The sequence below is a fragment of the Cupressus sempervirens genome, chromosome 1 (genome assembly GCF_028749045.1).
Source record: "Cupressus sempervirens isolate cs-2001-9-10 chromosome 1, ASM2874904v1, whole genome shotgun sequence".
NCBI classification, from domain to species: Eukaryota; Viridiplantae; Streptophyta; class Pinopsida; order Cupressales; family Cupressaceae; genus Cupressus; species Cupressus sempervirens.
The window spans coordinates 316042783-316056394 of record NC_143118.1 but is presented as its reverse complement, the minus strand read 5'-3'; the positions used below and the strand labels follow the sequence as shown (position 1 = coordinate 316056394).

The 13612-nt window shown below is 33.8% G+C and overlaps 1 pseudogene; it reads left to right on the top strand.

The window, feature by feature from the left end:
• The first annotated feature begins 11239 nt into the window (after positions 1 to 11239).
• Positions 11240 to 13339, top strand: LOC149577403 (T-complex protein 1 subunit delta pseudogene; annotated as a pseudogene).
• The last annotated feature ends 273 nt before the right edge of the window (positions 13340 to 13612 follow it).

Genomic DNA, 13612 nt, shown 5'->3' with positions numbered 1-13612 from the left:
GCAAATTGTTTGTAGCCATTTTTAAATTTTTTTTTAACCTATAAATAAGAATATTCATCTTTTTAAAATAGATATTGCTTAATAGATTTTTAAAAATATTTATTTCACATATTAAAGGTATATAAGTATAGATTCAATCTTTTCTCTATAAAACACATTTCAGTCGGACATAGAGCTTTAATGTGCATAACTAATAGTTATTTTAGAAATGAATTCTATGTTTTCCTAACAAATATTAAGATAACTGTTTAATTTTTTTTAGGATTGTAAAATATATCAAAACTTATATAAACAAATTAATTTTTTTTGAAAGATAATGAAGTGTCATTGATTAAATTAGTTGTTCCTATGTATAAAAAACATGTAAGAGATAGTTGTGTACGAAAAATAGAAAAAACTATTCAAACTTTACCTAATTTATGGGTAGCCCTTTTTTTCTATTCAAACTTTACCACTATTTTGTGTGAAACGCTAATTCTAATATTAGATGATTTTACCAAATATCTTAAAAAATATTCCAAAATAAATTGGACCATGTAAAAGGCTAACTAAAATGGTGCGATTGATCCAAGTGTTCTACATTTATGGCACAAACTACAATTGTAACTCTCAATTCTCTTTCATAAAAAATCTAGAAAAAGAACATACACCCTAGATACGTGCCTCTCAATTAAATATCTTATCTGTAAGAAAAATTCTGATGTGAGTCTCAAAAAAGAGCGTAGAATTGTAGGATTGAACTAAAATGTCGTTAAAAAGTAATTCTCTCTAGAGCTTGATTACGTAAATAGTTGGAAATCTGGAGTGGAGTGGAGTGGGCTAGACTTGAACGTGTAACCTTCAACAATGCATATGGAATTGTATATTATCAAAGTGTACGGCAAATTCCTTTATAAAATATCAAAAGAAAATCTATTTTCAAAATCCTCATCTTTTCTGCCACCGTCATCTTCCAATGCTGCTGCAGATCTAAACGAGTGAAGGATTGATGTGCTAGTGGCTTTTGCATTTTGTCTTGTGGCTAAATTGCCATAGAAGTGGGTAGTGCATGCTGAGTCATTGGCTATTTATAGTGTTGTTTACATGTGTATTTTTATTTATTTTAGCGCTTGAATATGGTTCTAGTGTGATGTGTTTTAATGTGCAGTTTTGTATGCTTGGAAAACATTGGGTTTTTTTGTAACTTTATTTTCGCAAACGTCGAATAGATAATAGAATACAGAAAATATTTGTGTGTAGAATTGATGATGCCCAATGAATTGATTTTTGTCCTACGCCAGAATCCCATGTGCATAAATTCTGACATGCTTCGATTCTTAGGTCTAGCAATGAAATGGAGAATGGAGGGAATAATGTGGTGGGGAAGAATTTTCATCCTTTGCAAATGATTTTCTAGCGGATTGATACTTTTTTTCACTACAAATGTTGTTTCAGAGGACCAAGCCTACTATTATCATCTTAAATCTGTCAAAATCAATTGTGCTTCACTGCTATTGCTACTCTAATGTGATTCTTGGAAAATTGTAGAGAACTACACATGGAATTTCATGGGTAAAATCTGGGGAGGAACAAGCTACTTTTTCGATGACAATGAGCTCTAGTCAAACAAGACCATTTGTGTGATTAGATTTAGCAAAATTGCCAGAGAAGCTTGTAACCATGGTTTCTCTGTGGTTAAGCTTTTGCAGGATGATGATGGCAGCAATGGAGAATTCAAGAACATTCTAGAGATTTTTTTTTATAATTTTCGATGGGGAAAGTTTAATTTTACCCCTAGAAAAATTGCCATTGACAAATTAGAAAATAGAAATAACTGATTCAAATTTAATTTAAAAATAAACAAATTTTTTAACTTTACAAATGTATTAGTTTTGGTGGAAAATTATTTGTGACCACCACTGCGAACATTAGTTTCCTTCCTATGTATAGGCAGGGATAAATAAAACTCTAGATATTTTAAAGAGAGCAATACAAACATGTATCATTGAATTTATGTTTATTATACTATTGAAATCATTTAGTCCCTTTTTCAATTAAATTAATCAATCATATTACATGATTTAAAAGCTTAATACAATTTATATAGTTTATATTTATTTTAAAATTTTTATGATTATATAAATCTCTTTTTCTTTAAGCTTATTAAATCATACTAATTTTTATAAGGATGAACATTAAATTTCCCTAACAAAATAAATGGAAAATTTTAAGGATGATGTGAGATACATTAATATTTTCCTTATCTTAAATTCAATGTCAATGCAAATGTTGTCAGATATGTAGACTTGTCCCAAAAAATTGGAAAGTACAATATAAATCTCTTCAAATACAATTTACCATTGAAAAATATTTATATGTCTCTTCTATTTACTTCATCATTAAAAAATATTAATCTGGTCCCACTTATTTGGATGATTGTAATTCACATTTAAATTATTTATATTACCATGAAACCTAAACATCAACATAATTAATACTAGGTAGAGAAACAATGGAAGGTGCGTGGTTCATGATTTACTCCACTCCATTAATTTAGCCCAATCATCCAACTTCGTCATTAAACTTGACATGATGAAGGCTTATAATAGAGTTTCTTGGGATGTCCTTTTCAAAATCCTTTGGAATTTGGATTCTCTTCTAAATGGTGCAAATGGATAAGAGCATGTATTTCGGAAGCTGGGTTCTTAGTGATTATTAATGGTGTTTTAGCTGGTTTCTTCTCTTCTTCACAAGGGACAAACAAGGTGACCCACTATCACTCACCCTCTTCATCTTAATGGCTGAGGCATTTAGAAGGATTATCACACTTAAACATAGCTTGGATCTTTGGCATGGGTTTCATAACCTAGACATTCAGTCACTCTCACTCACTACCTCTTTGCAGATGACACACTTTTACTCGTAGCAACAAATATTGAGGAAGCCAAACAAATTAAAAGTACAATTAATCTATACACTTTAGTTTCGTGACAAAAGGTAAATCCACAAAAATCCAAGATCTTTTTCTTCAATACAAGTTTGGATATCTCTAATAAAATTGCCAATATTTTGGGTTTTCCAAATGACCATCTTTCTTCTTCTTATCTTAGCATTCTTTTTTTGTGGGGACAAACAAAACATTTTGCTAGATACAAAAATTATTGAAAGACTAAAATCTATAATTTTAGCATGGAAAGCAAGAGGGCTATCTTTTGTTGGTCACATATTGCCTGTTAAAACAATCTTGTCAACCATTTCTAATTACTATCTTATTGTCCTTAAGGCTCCTTCCTTAATTGTGAAATAAATTGAAAAGCTCATTAAAGACTTTCATCAGAAAGGGAATCTATCATAAAAAAAGAAGATATCTTTGATCTCTTTGAAAGAGATGGCATCAACAAAAGCTATTGGGGGTGCAAGCATCCATGATCCTCCTCTTAGGAATAAAGCCTTTTGGGGGAAATTAGTATGGCAAATGTATACAAAATCATACAAGTCATGTTGGATCATGCAATAGAAATATTTGGATAATAGTGATCCATTTAGAATTTTTCCCTTGTCTGATCTGCCAAAGTATTCAACCATATGGGATTTCATGATGTTTTAAAGGAAAATAGTGGTGAATTATATCTAATGGACAGTTCATAATGGTGTAGTATTCATTTTTAGTCCCACTCATGGAATGGCCTCCCACCATTGGCTAACTCTAACCATTTCAAAGATATTATGACTCTCGCCATTGACTTATGGGGTTCAAAACTTTCTAATTATGTGTCTGCTTTTGGGACATTCCCAGGAAAAGTATTATGGAGGGATATTACAAAACTTCCAATTGATGTAATACATCGGGATGCTTTGCAACAAGTCTTTTTAGAAAGAGAAGTATTTTTTTCAAAGAAGAAGGATTTATTATTTTGGGTTGCTACTAAAGATGAAAGATATACAATAAAGCATGGATACAAAGTTTTATTATTAGTTAAATAATAGTAAAGTACTTAACTATGCATTCTCATTTTGTTGGAATAAGTTTGTTCTCTCCAAAGTTGGTTGCTTTGCATGGTTGGTTTTGAGGAACAAAATTCTCACCAGTGATCCAGTAGCAAAACTCCACATTACAAAATCATTCAAATGTTTTCTATGCATGTTTGAAGATGAAACTATAGATCACCTTCTTTTAAACTACCCATTTTCTCGTGATTGCTGGACTTATGTGTTAAAAATGTTGAGTTTCTTTATGTCTTTACCATGCAAATTATGGGACTTGTTTCAACTATGGCTTGGGCTCTATTCTAAATCTCTTTTTTCTTCTATATGGAGATGTATCCTTGTTGTTGTGTTTGGGCTTTATGGTGGAAGAGGAATAAACACGTATTCCGCCAAGATTTTGACTCAATAGTCTCAACTCAAGAAGGCATTCAAAAGTCAATTTCTGAAGTTGTAACATTAACATCCTAAATGCTAAATGCAATTATCTATTCTCGTCTTGGGATGACAAAATTGTTAGGGAATGGAATGGCTTACTTGCACCTTTTGGCCATGTTCCCAATAGAAGCCCGAAATCACCACTAGATTGTTCATCAATTAAATGGATTCCCCCTTCTACTGATTTTATGAAGCTCAACTTTGATGGTGCATCGAGGGGTAATCCGGGTAAATATGCATTGACATCTGCATAAGGGATCACTATGGTATAGTGCAAGCAATTAAAGTTGATCCAATTCCCCCAAGAACTTAAAACATTGCTAAAGGTCAAGCTTTTCTCATTGGGTTGGTGTTGGCTAAGCGAAGACATTTTAATAAAATCCACATTGAAGGTGATTCCTTGGTAATAATTAATGCATGCATCAAGCTATCACTCATGAATTGGAAAATCACGTTTGATGATCATTGTATCTCGCATACCTATCGAGAAGGTAATAGACTCACATATTTTCTTGCTAATCAATGCTGTGATGAAGTTACTTTTGAAGCTTTCACTCCTCATACTTAGTATTTTGAATGGCCACAATTAAGGAGCTTATTGAGAATGAGAAGCTTGACATTTAATTCAATGTGCATATATTTTTATTCACAAATGTCATTTAGTTATGTTATATAATGGATCCCCATTCATCTCTTTTCTCTTCTTCTTTGTTGCAATTAGGCTGAAATTTAGAGTTTTCTTTGTGGTTCTTTCTCAGATGAGGCCTTGAACTAGGTTTACATATGAGTAAAAAATATAGTGGTTAGCCCACTTTTGCTTTAAAAAAAACATAATTAACACCTAATATACTTTTGTACATTTTTAATGGGTACCCATAGAAACATGCAACTCGTGGTAATCATGTTTTTACATTATTTCAATGGCTAAGATGGTCGTGACATGTGTGAGCTATCAATTTTGCATCCAAAAAGCTAATTGAAAATTGGTCTCATTTTTTTAGATTGAATATGATCCAAAATTTAAGTGCATGCAAGGCATGTATGGTCAATAGTCATGTTAATTTTCTTAGCATGCAAGGAGAGAAAATTGCAATATTCACATTGTCCAAATTTATGTGTAGGGCACTTTTTGAACAAATACTTTGTATGAAGCGATGTTATGAGTTGAAATTAAAAGGTCAATCATCACATCTTGGACTATAGTTTCGTTGGCTTGTCTCTTACATTTTAATGCTCACACTAATTTTATATGCTTTTTCATTTTAAGAATTATACATATTTATATGGTTGTACCAATTTTTTTTGGGCAAGATTTCCTTTCAAATTATTACAAGATTATATTAAAAAAAAAAATTAAGAACATATTCTTAATGAAACTACCAAAATGATAATAACTTATAATAGAAAATAAGATATAATTTAAATCAATTTAAAATAGATCTATTAAAAATATTATATTTAATATTTATAAAAGTTATAATAACATTAAGTTTAATGGTAATGATAATCAAAATATTATTAATATTAAATAAATCAACATTGACGTTTGAAATAGTTGAAGTTCATAAATTAAATTTTTTTATATATATATGTAGTTAAACATAAATAAATTAATGATTATTGGCATGTCAGAGTGTAGTTAAGATGGTATTGATTTTGCAACCTTCAAATCTTTTCAGAATCTGTACTACATCCTCTCGCCCATGAGTTTGCATTTAAGGCTCATTGTCAATATGTCAACTCATTCTTCTTCCAAGGCTTTTTGGTGCATCACATTCTCCTTGTGGTACACATGTTTCAACACGAACTTTGACAATATACTTGGGCAACATTTTCGATTTAATGGACACAATTTTTTGCATGCAATTTAAGGAATTTCTCCATGAGAATTTACCATTCCTTATTATCATTGTCTTCTCCTCTCCATGGTGCCATTTCTTGGTATGTTTGATTTGTTCTAGTGTGGTTATAATATGTAATGTCCCATTTTTGGATTATGCTATAATCACTTTAATTTCCCAATTTAAAGTTTAGAGTAGACTATAATACCAATGCTTTTGGATGTATTTTAGAGCATATGATATCCATGTTCACTTCAAAATTAGATAAACTCTTGAATAATATACATATGTGATGCAGGAGCATCCAAGGATCAAGGTTGTTGACTCAGATGTGGGTTTTGGTCGAGATTTACTTTCGAGGGTCATAACTATTGACTCAGATGTGGGTTTTAGCTGAAATTTTATAGGCATTTGCATGAGGAGGAGTTATTTGGATTGTTGATGGAGCTCAACTTGATTGGTGGTCATTTCGACATTTTTTTTAGGAGCCTGAAATATCATCCTGGCCTCTTAAAGTGGATTTTTGTGTTTTTTTTCCAGTTTTTTAAAAAGTTGTTTTTGTAATAAATCCAAAATCATATTCTTGATTTTGTAGATTAGTTGGCAATTCACCTTGCCTTAGTTGGGGGCTTTTCTTGGGAAAAATTGGGATTCATATGATGGGTTTTGAAAATTACCAAAAATGGAAAAATCTATTTTTCCAAAAATCTGCCAAATATGGTAATTTTTGAAATTGTAATAATTAGGTGTTTTTCTTTCATTCTAGGGAGAGTAGAGTTGGAAAAGCTTAATGAAGAATCTGGTATTTTGAAACTCTATGTTGTGTAATTTTTTTTGAGTTATTATTTTGAAGGGTTTGGGCTACATCATTTGGTATCAGGGCACGAAGATGCTGGGAGAGGAAGAGGAAGAGGAAGAGGAAGAGGAAGAGGAGGTGCCACTCCAATGCAAAGATTTATGTTGGATATGTAGAAGCAGATTGAATGGCTGAATAAGTGAATGGATAATCAGGGAATACCAATGGTACAAGGAGAGAATGAATCAGATGAAGAGTGAAATCAAAGAGGTGCTAATCAAAATGAAGAAAATGAAAAAGAATACTTGGAAGAGTTGAGCTATGAAGATAGAGTGCTTTAGGCTTTAGATGGTAAAAATGAAGGGATCAAGATCGAAGTTTCAGATTATGCTTGTAGTCTTAAGCCAAAAGAGTTGATAGACTAGCTAAATGAGATGGGGAAATTTTTTGAATGTAAGCTTATGGTAGTGGAAAAGAAGATGAAGTTTGCATGCACAAAATTAAAAGGACATGTAATGATATGGTGGGATCAAATCCATAAGGAAAAAACCAAAAAACAAAAGGGAAAGATCAAAACATGGAGTAAGATGGAGAAAAAGCTTCGGGAAAAGTTCTTACCCTTGGATTACTCACAAACCCTCCTTTGTAAGTTCCAAAATTTGAAGCAAAATTTGTCTCATGTACAAGAGTATCAAGAAAATGATGAGCAGATGGCTGGTAGATACATAAATGGCCTAAAATTTTCTATCCAAGATGAACTGAGCATGTAGCTTGTTAACAATATGGAGGAAGCCTACCAATTAAATCTAAAGGCTAAAGAAAAGAAGAATAGGAAATATATCCAAAGGAATAGAGCTGGTCGAAGGGGTACCTCAACTTCATTTTGGGGAGGTTCTAATAATGGTCAGGGAGAGTCTTTTCAAGGATTTGAAAAAAATAGAGACACTGGGCAAGATCCTCCAAATCAAGAAAGAGGAAGAGGGTTTCAGAGAGGTTGAGGCTACGGAAGTGGAAGAGGTTGGGAAAACTAGAGAAGGCCTCTCAGTTGTTTTAGGTGTGGAGAAGAAGGACATAGGGCCTTCAAGTGTTCCAATTTTAACATGCAAGACAGAAATCAAGGAGGGTCATCTAGAGTGAACCTAGCCCAAGATGACAAAGATGGATCTAAACAAGAAGTGTCTCTAGATATCAAAAAAAGTCTCATGAGGAGGACAATGATTATTCTAGCCGAGGAGGATGTAGAGGAGAAAGGAATTGATGATTCATGACTTAGGACCAACATATTTCGAATAAGGTGTACCTTAGGAGGAAAGGTATGTCAAGTAATTGTTGATGGAGGCAGTTGTGAGAATATGGTTTCTAAAGAAATGGTGGAGAAACTAAATCTCTAGTGTGAAAAACACCCTCATCCTTTTAGATTTCATGGTTTAAAAAGGGAAGTAAAGTCATAGTTGATAAGAGGTACCTTGTTAAATTTTCCATAGGAAATGTCTATAAGGATGAGCTATGGTGTGATGTGATTTCGATGGACGAATGCCATGTCCTCTTAGGCTATCCTTGGTAGTATGATAGAAAGGTTATTCATAATGGGGAAAATAATTCTTATACTTTCTGGAAGGATGGATCTAAGGTAATCTTATCACCTCTTAGAGGTGATGGAAAAATAGAAAGTATGCTATCTAAAAAAGAACTTGTCAAGGAGATGAAAGTAAGAGGGTGTTGTTATGCATTGGTAGTACAAAAGGGGAAAGAGGAAGACTTGACTATACCACTAGAAGTAGCTGTGGTGTTGAAATAATATTTAGATGTTATTCCAGAGGAGCTACCCAGTGGACTTCCCCCAAAATGATATATCCAACATCATATTGATCTTATTCTAGGAGCAACTGTTCCCAATCAAGTGACATACAAAATGAGTTTGACATAGCATGCAGAACTAGACAAATAGGTGACTGAGCTCATACAAAAAGGTTTAGTACAAAAAAGAATGAGCCTCTGCACTGTCCCAATGTTATTAACCCCAAAGAAAGATGGAACATGGAGGATGTGCATAGACAATCGAGCCATCAATAGGATAACCATTAGGTATCATTTTCCTATCCCACGTTTGGATGACATGATGGGTGTTCTTGCTGGAGCAACGCATTTCTTTAAGATTGATCCATGAAGTGGGTACCACCAGATCTACATCTGAGAGGGGGATGAGTGGAAAATTGTTTTCAAAGCTAGGGATGGTTTGTATGAATGAAATGTTATGCCTTTTTGTTTTTCCAACACACCTAGTACTTTTATGAGACTCATGAACATTGTGTTGTGTTCCTACATTGGTAAGTTTGTAGTAGTTTATTTTGATGGTGTATTAATTTTTAGTAAGGGAAGGCAAGAACATCTGCAACACCTGAGGATCATACAAGGGGTATTGAGCAGAGAGGAACTCAATGAAAATTTGAAGAACTACAGGTTCATGTAAGAAAGTTTGGTTTTTCTGGGGTTTTCCATTTCTACAGATGGTGTGAAGATGGATCCAAAGAAAGTTTGAGCCATTCTTGAATGGCGTAGTCCATGTAGTATCACTGAGGTGAGAATTTTTCATGGCTTGGTTACTTTCTATAGAAAGTTCATTCACAATTTCAGTAGCATTGTAGCACCTATGACAAACTGCACTAAGGGTTGGGAGTTTTCATGGACCAAAAAAGATGAAGAGAGTTTCCAATACTTAAAGAAGAAGGTCACTAAAGCTCCAATACTAGCCCTACTAGATTTTGACAAAGTGTTTGAAGTGGACTGTGATGCCTCACATTTGGGCATTGCTGCTATACTCAGTCAAGAATGTAGGCACATTGCCTTTATAGTGAAAAATTGAATAATGTGTGAAAGAAATATTCTACATATGATATATAATTCCATGTAATTGTGCAAGCTTTGAGACACTAGAAGCATTATCTAGTAGCCAAAGAATTTGTGTTGTTTACAAACCATATTGCTCTAAAATACTTGAACACACAAAATAAATTGAACACTAGATATGAAAAATGTGTCTCTTTCCTACAGGGTTTGTCTTTTGTTCTAAAGCATAAATCAGGGAAACATAATCAAGTTGCAGATGCCTTGAGTAGGTGAGTTGTTCTTCTGACCATCATGGAAACAAAAGTGGTTGGCTTTGATGCAATCAAAGACTTGTATGAATCTGATAGTGACATTTGGGAAGTTGTTGATCAGTTGAAGAATCCAATACTGGGGTAGACAGACACTATTCAAGGTGAGTATCTTATTCAAGATCTTTATTTATTCAAGAGGAAGTAGTTGTGTGTTCCTGTAGGCTCAATGTGAGAAAATATTATTAGAGAATTTCATAGTAGTGGTATGGTTGGGAATTTATGAAAGGATAAAACAATAGCTTTGGTAGCAGATAAGTACTACTGGCTAAAGAAGAATTGAGATATCACTAGGTTTGTGGAAAGGTGTTGAATTTGTCAACTAGCCAAGGGGCACTCCTAGAACACCAAATTGTACATGCCATTACCAGTACTAGTAGGACCATGGAAAAACTTGAGTATGGATTTTGTATTGGGACTACCACATACACATCGAGGTAATGGCTCTATCTTTGTCATTGTGTATAGATTCTAAAAAATGACTCATTTCATTGCTTGTAAGAAAACTAGTGATGCCACTAGGGTGGTCGAGTTATTTTTTTCTAAAATAGTCAGATTGCATGGGGTTCCTAAAACAATCACCCCTAATCGAGATACTAAGTTCTTGAGTCATTTCTAGAGGACCTTATGGAAGAAGATGGGGACAAAGTTACAGTTCAATAGTGCTTATCATCCACAAACTGATGGACAAACAAAAGTTGTCAATTGTAGTTTAGGTAATTTGTTGCAATGTATTTTTGGAGAGAAGCCCAAACAATGGGATTTGACATTTCCCTAGCTAGAATTTTCTTATAATAGCTTAGTGAATAGGTCAACTGGTAAGTCACAATTTCATGTTGTTTATCGTCATAATCCTTAGGGTGTTCTCAATTTGGTGCAACTTCCCTTGGGTGATAGAGTCAGTGATGATAAAGAAGCCTTTGTAGAGAAGTTCTACCAGTTGTAGGAAGATGTGAGGCAAAAAGTTATGAGACAACAATGAGTGGTACAAAGCTTCCATAGATGCTACCTAAAGGTATCAAGATTTTAGTGTAAGTGATCTAGTGATGGTTTATCTCAGAAAGGAGAGATTTCCTACCGGAACTTATCATAAATTGAAATATAAGAAAATTGGTCCCTGCATGATTCTGAAGAAGATTAATGATAATGCTTATGAGATAGAGATCCCCAGTGGTCTTGACCATGGTGATGATGCCTGTGGTGAAAATGAGGATATGGTAGACTGGACACACACTAGGCCCATCAAGAATAGGGAAAAGTTTGCATGGATTCTAAACAAGAAGACTGTTCAGATTCGCCAGGGTGACTACAACAAATATCTAATGCAGTGGGAAGGGTTAGCACTGACGAATAGCACCTAGATTACATAATGGGAATCAAAAAAGCTAGATGAGTCTAAATGGAAGCAGTTTGAGAACCAAAACTTGTAGGAGTTGCATTCTTTTCAAGCAAGGGAGAATGATGCAAGAGCATTTGAGGATCAAGGCTGTTGACTCAGATGTGGATTTTGGTCAAGATTTACTTCCTAGGGTCATAAATTTTGATTCGGATGTGGGTTTTGGCTGAAATTTTATAAGTAATTGCATGAGAAATTATTTGGATTATTGATGAAGCTCAGCTTAATTAGTGGCCATTTCGATATTTTTTCACACTAGTAAATTTGGACCTAATTTTTTGACGTAGTTCTAGCCAAAATTTTGACAGTAAAACATTGAAAGTCATCATCGCTATAATTTCGTTGAAAGTTTGATGCATTTCACAGGTGTTGATGTATCAATGAGAAGTTTTGTCAAAAAGCATCCCAATCTCACATGCCAACACCAGAAAACTAATTTAAAATGTCAAACTATTGACACCAACCAAAGATGATTCAACAGGTATGTTATACTATTGAGGACAAACCCTATCAAATAATCGATGCCAGCCAGAGATGATTCGACGAGTTTGTTATATCATTGATGGAAAACTGCATCAAAATTTTGATGACAACTAGAGTTTTCAAAAAAAAAGATTGGGCTGCAATACGCCTTCAGTGTAATGATTGGGTTGCAAGCACATTGAGCTCATCGTATAGTCTTTGGATTTGCCAGTGGCTACAACAAGAAGTAAGAACAAACTTGTTCAAGTGAGAGGGATTCGATCTTACACTCGAAGTTTCATTAGAAGGTATTTGATCTGTTGATTTTCTGCTAGGGGTTTGATAGGCGAAACAGATAACATAGATAAGTTTTGGAAGAAGTTGAAAATGGTGACCATGGTGCAACACCTACGAGTAGCACTAGTGAGCTAAAATGCTTGTAGAGCTTTTGAAATCTCAGGATATTGTTCCTAGTGATGGCACAACAATAAATTTTGTCATTGCTAGTACAATTCTTAAACAATGTGTGAATTTTTTTCTAAGGGTGTTCATCCTACCATTATGTTAGAGGCCTTTCATAGGGCCTTTGAGAAGGCTATCGAGGTATTAGCTGTTATGGCTATTCCTATCAAATTGATGGGCCGTGACTCTTTGGTGAAAAGTGCAAGTACTTCTTTGAATAGTAAAGTTGCCAGCCATTATTCTACCTTATTGGCCTTGCTTGTTGTTGATGACATCTTGAATGTCATTGACCCTGCGAAACCTGACATTGTGGATTTGAGGGACATCAAAGTTTAAAAAATTGGGCGGGATTGTTGATGATATAGACATGGTTAAGGGTTTGGTGCTTAATAAGAAGGCAAGCCATACGGCTGGAGGCCCCACTAGGATTGAGAATGCAAAGATTGGCATAATACAGTTTCAGATTTTGCCTCCCAAGATGGACATTGAGCAGAACATTATGCTCTTTGATTATACAATGATGGATAAGATTTTAAAGGAGGAGAATAATTATATTTTGGGTATGATAAAGAAGATCAAAGCCAATGGATGCAACATGCTATTGATCTAGAAGAATATTCTACGAGATGTCATCACTGATCTTTTGCTGCATTATTTGTCCAAGGAAAAGATTTTGGTGGTCAAAGATGTGGAAAGGGATGAAATCAAGTTCATTACCAAGAGATTGAATTGTTTACCCATTAATATCAAACACTTTAAGGAGGAGAAGCTAGGGCATGTCGATTTGGTTGAAGAGGTTTTGACCAATGACATTGACATGGACTAGGTTGTCTGAAACTTATATGCATTTTTTAGAAAATCCCACATCCCTAGTCTGTCACACAATCTTTCACTAGAAATGGATGTCTTTAATAATTTAAATTTATTTTTTTGACAACATTGTTGGTCTTGATTTGCTAAACTTATTCTTATAATGTGTATTATTTGTACTATTCATTATGTATTATCTTTTAATCAAAATGAGAAATCATTCTTTGCTAAACCATTATGAAGCTCAAGGTGAAAGTAACTTGAAAAATGTAACTTGATAATTAATTCA